The sequence below is a fragment of the Echinops telfairi genome, unplaced genomic scaffold, assembly GCF_000313985.2.
Source record: "Echinops telfairi isolate 266 unplaced genomic scaffold, ASM31398v2 ScPeMD7_655;HRSCAF=1070, whole genome shotgun sequence".
NCBI classification, from domain to species: Eukaryota; Metazoa; Chordata; class Mammalia; order Afrosoricida; family Tenrecidae; genus Echinops; species Echinops telfairi.
The window spans coordinates 18,407,786-18,416,245 of NW_022104553.1; the positions used below are offsets into that span (position 1 = coordinate 18,407,786).

The 8,460-nt window shown below is 48.5% G+C and overlaps 1 non-coding gene across 1 annotated transcript; it reads right to left on the reverse strand.

The window, feature by feature from the left end:
- Positions 1-1,271: 1,271 nt before the first annotated feature.
- On the reverse strand, positions 1,272-1,333 carry LOC115870385. Its single transcript, XR_004046666.1, has one exon. It is a non-coding gene; the product is annotated as a U7 small nuclear RNA (small nuclear RNA).
- Positions 1,334-8,460: the final 7,127 nt, after the last annotated feature.

Sequence of the window (8,460 nt, forward strand, 5' to 3'; positions counted from 1 at the left end):
GGGGGGCAATGCCTGAGCATCTGACCTCCCCCCACAGTTAAGCAAGGAGACAACCAGAGAGCCATGAGCACCCCCACTTCAGCTAGCTTAGACCCTCAAAACCAAGGCGTGCCATGCAACCCCTGACTGAGCTGCAGAAAAGACATTGCTATGTCAGGGGAGGCACTGGAAATGCCCAGAGCTCACCAACAAGCATTTCTGGCATGCCCCTCCAATACTTCTTCCAGGCAGTGATTAGCACTCTAAAATAAGAGCCAGGTCCAGCCAAGACTTTCTTCTACAGGCAGGACTCTGGTCACTTTAGGCTTGGGGACCCTCAAGAACCAGCTAAAGACCCAGGGTGTGAGACAGGAGAAATTCAAGAACCACCCATCTCATTGTCAGTCTGACTCAGTGATCCTGTAGGGCAGGGCAGGATAGTGGCCCCTGTGGGTTTCTGACATTTTAAGGGGCTAGAAGCCTGGTCTTTGACCTGTAGAGCAGCTTTTTTTGAAATTAAGCCCCCAATGAGTACTACAGCAGACTGATGTCCCCAAGGCTGTCAATTCAGTATTGGACCAGAACCCAGATCAGGAAATGCAGTGGGTGACCACCAAGAACCATGGAGGACTACATTAGCCTTTTAGGCTCCCCTCCACCCCCCACAAAACAAGTTGTTCCTATTCCCGAAGACAGGGCTCACCATTAACACTCAAATCTGGGCGCACTTTCCAGGGTTGAGAACAGAAGAATGCCCCCGTATTTGAGTCCCACTGGCTGAGCAATCCCACTGCTGACCTTAGACCTGGAGAAGGCTTGTCACTCCAATCATTCCTTCCTGGGTAGAGCATGGGGGGCTTGTTGGTGCCCTAAGGCCCACCCACATGGATCCATCAAGAGGGGGCAGTTTTAGGACTGGTAAGTTTAGGGTGATACACATGCCCCTCTATTTAGCTAAGAGTCTTAGTGGCTTCCAGCCAACCAAGAATGTGACAATGAGACACCCATTGTCTACCTGGGGTAATCTCACCCTGTCCTGTATAAGGTAGGGTGGTGTAGGCAAGGCATCTGGCAGAGCTTGCTTTAAGTTTATAGGATATCAAATGGATTCTAAGATATTAAAATGAAAATGCATTATATAAGTATATCAGAACAAGATCAGAACCCTGAAGTTATGACACCCATTACCCAAATGCTCTACCTCCCCATCCCCAGCCCCCACTGATCACATTATCCTTCAGCTGATTGCCAGGATAAGTTTGAACACCCTTGGGTTGTTTTTTTTTGGGGGGGGGGGCGCCTCAGGTAAAAGCCAGAAAACCTGCTAGACAAAACCAAAAGAGCTGTAACACTAACCCTAACCCTTGGTTTTTTTAAAGCCTTCAGAATAGAGAACATCTTTTCTCCCTGGGGTGGTCTTGGACTGTAGCCTCAACACAGGACACAAGGTGGCACCAATACTTCACAACTACTTGGAGTCCCCTGGGGTAGTCCTGAATCTGAGTGCTTCCAAACACTCCTTGGGAGAAGCTCAGGCTTGGTCAATTACCTAGGTCACCTGCAGGGGGCAGTTCTACCTGTCCTGTGCAGTCACCAGAGTAGGAAATGCCTCTGTGGCAGTCCTGGTTTGTAGTGCCAACCATCCTCAACCTATGGGTTGAGACCTTTTGGGGTGGGTGGGGGCAAGGGGGACGGAAGGGCCTTTTCACAGGGGTCATCTACATCTAAGACCAGAAAACATTTGATACTGTTCCTCTACGGGTGGGTGGGCCACCCACAATACCAGGTGTGAAGTAGGTTACCCGTGCTACACCATGCAAGACAATCTTTATTGGTCATTAGAAATTTCACAATATAATTACACATGGCTGTGATTATGTTGAATTTGTAACAAAGAAAATACATCAGAAAACTTACATGATGTAAAAATAAATAAATAAATAAATAAAAAATAAAAAAAATAAAAAAAACTTACATGATGTAACATTACATTACATGTAGAAACATTACAATTAAGAAAAGTGGGGGGTCACAATATGAGGAATTTAAGGGGTTTAAAGGGCCCTCAGCACTAAGAAAGTTGATAACCACTGCCTTAGTGGGTTAAGCCTTTGTTAAGCAACAGCTAGTTGCTAAATGCTCCCTGAGCAGCTTTCCCTAAGCTGTAAATTAACAGTCAACACAAGATAGGATCCAGAAGCTTGCCTCAAAAGGGGATCCTCGAAATGTCAGCACTTTCCAGCTCAGATTAAGGTAAAGCGCTTCCATTCCGAGAACCCCAGTCTGAGCAGTCAAAGCTGGCTTTAAACCCTCCCCTAAATAGACTAAGCTTTGGGCAATCAGGGCTCCTACTGCCTCTAGTGGGGACCATCCTAAGACCCTTCATTTAGCAGTTTAACTGAAACATCCAAACCTTGATAGTCCCATGCACACTGGGCTGTTGGGCCTGCATTAACCCCACAGAGGGAGGAAAAATCTCGAAAGGAGCAACGCTTAAAACCATGGGGTGCTCCAGCTAAATTCTCCTTTCTTGACAAGCAGATTTCATCCCCACAGGAAATTCTGGAAGCCAGAACCCACCATTAACACCCAAATCTGGAAGCACTTTCTAGATGTGCACACAGAAGAGTGTTTCCTCATTTGGGTGCCACTGGCTGAGCAATTGCTGGCGTCTACCAGGAGAGCATACAACACCCCCCGCCCTCCCCCTGCCCCCAGACATGGCCCAAGATGACAGGAAGCATCTACCATCTGCCTGTGCTGCTGCACAAGGAAGCTTCAAAAAGCTGGTGGAAAAATGATGTCTAGGCTTCCCATCTTTCCCACCAACTTTTTTCAAGTGCCCTTGTGAGAGGGAGTACTTGCCAGAAGGCTCTTCTGGTGGCCATGGAGTGTCCTCTCGGGAGCGTCCTCAATCGGTAACCCCCAAACGAAGGCAGCACTTCCAAGCTTAGAGAACAGAAAGTGCCCCCAAAGTTTGAGTGCTACAGGTTGAGCGGTTCAAGGATGCAGGAAGGGACACCTTGGGCCAGGAACCAGGTCTTTTATTCTCAGAAAATAGGTGAGTGGAACACAACCCAATGAATGAGGATCCTCACGCCACCCCCAACTTGGAAAAACCCAATCCCACTGCCATTCTCCCACTTCCATCCAGAGCAAAAGGAATCCGCTTTCTCCAAACAGTCTGTGTAAGAGACCACAGACCCAGCGTGAGTCACTCCCCATGGGACAGTGCAAACCTTCCTGAACCACCTCCCTTGACGCTAATAAGCGCCAGTTGTTAGATCCCTTTATCAGAGCTCACTGGGAGACCTTAAAAGATATGGTGTTAGAACCGAGCCACAGGAAACTTTAGAGAGCAGTAGAAGTCCTCAGGAATGGGATAATGGAAACTCCCTCAGGCCTTCTATAGCAGAGAACCAGGTGAGAGGATCTGAGCTCTCTCCATCCACCCTCAGGTCTTCTCATGCCTGCCCCCCTCACTCCCGCTACTGCCCTGGGCCCTTCCAATCCTTGATATCTCAGCTCCCTATGTCAGACAGGGAAATCTCAAAGTGCTTCAAGTGCTGACATGCTTTATCGCAATGTAGTCTACCAGGAATGAACAGCTGGTAAAATTCAAAGCAAACCCATTCTCACCAGTCCTTGGACAACAGCAGGAGCTGTGGCCTGCACCACCTGTGGAGAGAGCCAAAGGTTTGTGAGAGATCACAAGCAAGGTCTCTGGGGCCTGGGAGGTCAGTTGAGAGCTGTAAAGGGCAGGCACAAAAAGATGCTCCGTCCAGTGGCTGCTTAGGATGCCCAGAGGCCCGGGTGGAGGGAGGGCCTTCCCCTTCCCTTCAGCACAGAAGACACCAACGCTCCACCCAGACCTCCTGGCAAAACCCAGACTGTGAACCTGCCTGCTCAGGTGTGGAAACACACTCCCAGTCCTTGGGAATCTGGGTAGCTTCCTTACAGATTAAACTGACAATTTAGTAAGTGACCACGGAAATTTAACTCTTCTAGGGTACTGCTGCTCTCTGGGCTAGATTGGAAATTCTTGGGCAGGGTAGCAACTACCTGCAAGGGCCAGCTGAACACCCAGAGGGGGCCACTGGTCCTGCCTCCCCAAGAGTCCTCCTGGGCACCTCTCCTCCCCCTTCCAGCCTTTCTGGTATCACTGAGAACATTAGTAAAACAAAGGAATTAACTTGCTGCTCAATAGAACATGTCTTATCCAAGGCCAATGGGTCCAGTGTGACCCCCCTTAAGCTCTCAATCAACCCAAACTGCTTTTAATAATCCCCTCATCTCCCAGTGCAGTCACTAAACTGCCCTGTGCCCCACCCCTCCCCTACATATCCTTACACAATCAACAGACCACAAGGTAGTTGGGGGCATAATTGACTAATGCATCAAGATCTCTTGAACAATCCACCCACCAAATCTGACCAAGCAGAATCTATACCCCCTGCTGGTGGATTCCAGTGTCCCATGGTAGCAACCCCCTGTTCATGGATTGAGAGTCTGTAAGCTATGTCCCTAAACTATCAACACCAATCAATGAGCAGATTCCGATCCCAATGCCTGCACCCCAACCTGATGAGACTAAGCCTCATTTTTCTCCTAGAGCCTTTTGTGGGTTTGAACTGACATTGCTGTGCCCAACAGCTCCTTATAAGTCAGGACTTCCAACCCAGATTCAGTGATCTCCAGCCTCAATTGTTTTTCCAGCCGTGCTGAAGCCACTTAACTAGAGTGGAGTGCCAGGCTTGACATGTAGAAAGTAGAGCAAAAGGTTCTGCCCTGCCCTGTGCCAGCCTACGTGCTCCTGCGCTTGTGCCCCATTTGTTGCCCCTCCGAGTTACGCTACTACGAGGAGCACTTGTCCTTGCTGAGGGACCTACAGTGCTTTGCAAACCTCATACCCACGCCCCTTCCAAGAACCAATAACAAAAGTTACTTTAAAAAAGAATCCCAAGCACAAAACCAAATCAACCTCCCTTGCCATTGAGCCGGTGGTGACTCGGTGATCCCCCGCGGGGAGTCTGCTTATGGGAGAAAAGGTGCAGTGGTTCCCTGTGCAGTGGGGTGGTCTTCTGCACTGCAGCACCACTTTGGGTATAAATTCACTGACAATTAGACCACCGGGGAAGTTTTTAACCAGGGCTCAAGAATGGGCCAGGTATAAAGTTTTTTTAAAAAGCGGCGACATAAATCTACGCAAGGGAGCAAGTAGCCTGTAAACTCACTTGCTACTGCTCCCAACGGTAATGCCTTCCCAGAGGAACCCAGCCGTACCTAGCCTTTACCTTGGCTGCTAGCTAAAATGCTGGACACTTGGATATACTTTACACACGTTTTATGCCGTGAACGTGGCACCAGCCCATTCCTCCTCCCTCCCAGGCCAGGCAGAAAGCTCCCTCCAGGTGACTGGACCAGGCTCCTGGCAGAGCCAACCGCAGCCCAACAGGAAAGTTTTCCTTGAAGACAGAGCCCACCATTAACACCCAAATCTGGAAGCACTTTCTAGCTATAGACCACAAAAGAGTGCCTCGCGATTTGAGTCTCATTGGCTGGGCAATTCCACTCGGTACCTCGCCTGGGAGCCTCCTGGAGAGAAAACCGGGTACCAGCTCAGCTCTGCCACCACCCCACCACACTTCCAAGGTTCGACAGTCGCCACCCGTTTTCGCGGACCCGAGGGGGCTTCAAAAAGTTGGTGGAAAAATGACTTTGGGCATTCCATTTTCCCCGCCAACTTTTTTGAAGTGCCCACGTGGGAGGGCGGTCATGTGCCAGCCAGATGGGCCCTTCCGGCCAGGCGCGGTCCTCAAGCGGCAGCACTCAAAGATGGCAGCACTTTCGAGCCTAGAGAACAGAAAGTGCCCCCAAGTTTGAGTCCAGCAAGTTGAGCAGTTTCGCCAAGGCTGCTGCCAAGGTCGAGGGTGGAACGTCTTGGACCAAGGCCGACCCTGAGGAAAGGACACCAGTTAGTAATGAGATTCACCTTCCCCAACGTTCAGAAAGACAGCGGCTTAATAGGCCTTTCCCAATGAAGGGTTTCAGCCGTAAGCCCGAGCTTCCTCCAGGTGCCCAACATCACACACGCTCCTGGGGCAAAGCCTCACGTCCAGCTCATGCCCTGGACCAAAGGGATTGGCTCGTCCTTCCTCTCATAAAGCGGCTGGCCTACTGCTGCGACCCCTTTGCCACAAAAAAGCCATTTTATGGAAGGCCTATGGTCTTACTTTTAAGAACCCTGAAGAACACTATGTGTTCTGAACTATAATCTAAGTTAATGGGGTCACAGATTGACCAACCTCTCCCCGCCAGGGGAATCCCACCGGCACCCCAGGGCCGGAGAGAAATACTCACAGTTGGAGAACTCCAGGCTACGCAACCTCAGTGGGTCACCGCGTGCTCAAGATGAGAATTGGCTGCGCGGGCTTGGGTTCTTATATAGGGAGAGGCAGGTGAGCCGAGCAGCCAGCACTCCCCGCCCACCTCGGCTTCCCCAGCCCTCTAGGCTTTGGCCCCGGGCCCTTCCTCCCACCAAGGGTCCAGTTTGCTTGGGGCCCAAGGGCATCCCCTACAGCTAAAATGCGTATTCCCTTTGGCTTAGTTGCTAACTACCTCCATTTACAAGGGATTGTGATTTCTTGACTGACGCCCCCTCCAATTGTTCCCTGAAAGGCTGTCTGCCCTCAGTTCGTTTTCAGACCCATTCAATGTTTGTTATGGATTGAGATGGATTCAAAAGATAGGAAGTCTGAATTCCGGCTTCCGGATTGTGACCTGGTAAAGGATTGGCAGGAAAATAAAAAAAAAAGGAGCTGATACCAAGGTCTCAAAGAGAAAGAAAATGTTTTGGAAATGATGATGGCCACATATGTACAAAGGTGCTTGAGACAATTGCTGTATGGTTTCTTATAAGCGCTGGAAGAGCCCCCCCATAAAATGATTTATAAAACAAAGAAATCCAGGATAAGGAAAGCTACACTGGATTACTGGCTCCTTGTGGGTGTGGCTAGGAGTTGGGGAGAAAATGAGGCATTAATAACAATGAGTACATGAATGCAGAAACTATTCTAAAACTTACTGTAGAGAGCTTTGTGCATTTCCTCTTGAGGGGACAGAATTATTGAATTGTGTGAATTAGGTGCCAGTCAACCTGCTGAGAAAAAAGAGAGGAAGCGCTTCAAAGAGATGGATTGAACTAGAGGCTTTTAAGACTAAAGTCATGATTTTGAGAAGTGGCAGGCCAGGTTGATAACAGCCTTGTCTGCAGGATCACAGGTCGAAACGTGCTACAGCACACATGACGTTGTGTTCTATGTTTCTCTGTGTTTCCGTGTAGGAAACCCAGGCATCTACAGGAGGGCGAGTAGAATAAAGGGTTGGGGGCAGTGTGGTGGGTGTAGAGTGGGGGTGGATGGGGTGGGAGTAAAAAATGAGATGATGTCAAAGAGTCCAGGAAGCTAAAGAATGCTTGGAAACGGATTTTGGTAGCAATTACACAATTTTGCTTGCTGTGACCTCTGGAATGATAGGCTGTATGTATCAACTCCCAATTGATGATACATATTTTTAATAAAAAGAATACTGGATAAATAAGAGTAATATCTAATAATATCATCACATATGCCAAATACTTATTCAATAAATTAATTTATAAGGGATTTTAATGCTTTTCATGAATGTTTATTTTATGCTAGTGCCTACCTTCTGTATGCCAATCATTGTCTTTAAAAAAAAGTGAATGTTTGGAAAAAAAAATACTGGAGCTGTGAGCTACCAGAATCATCTAAGCAATTGTGACATGGTCTAGATTAAATTTTCCAATAAACATTTCAGTCTACCCTGAAAACAAAAGCAAAAACCTGACATCCTCTAAAAAGCCAACATTAATGATAAAACAAAACTATCTTCTCCAGGTGGAGCCCTGGTGGCCTAGTGGATACAAGTTGGTCTGGGAGCCACAAGGTCCTCAATTCAAACCCCAGTCACCCCTGGAGCATTCTACTCTCACAAAGAGTTACAGTCTCAGAAAACGCACGGGAGTAGCTCTGGCTTGGTTGGGTATGAGTTGGCATTGACTTCATGACAGCGTGGGACAGTGATCTGCACGTGTATGAGGGGGCTTCAAGAAACTCGCAGGGTAAGTTCCCTTATTTGTAAAATTTCTTCTTTCCAGAACGTTCTGAAGCCTCCCTGTGGAATGCAGTGACTTTAGTTGCGTTTAACCTGTAGTTCAACTATCCCTGGTTCCACATTTCCCATCAACCTTCCCAGAAGCTCCTTGTGGCCTGAGCCCTCAGCTCACTGCATCCCTTTCTTTCTTAAAATGCATTTCCATGGTTGGGGGCCATCTGCAAGAGGTTTGTGCTCTTGATTGAATGAGTCCTGAGAATGCCTGGTGGGTGCTTTCAGCCTTTATCATTTCAGAAGAATTTCCTGGGCCTGCAAAGACCAGATAAGAGACCAAAGACATTTGCA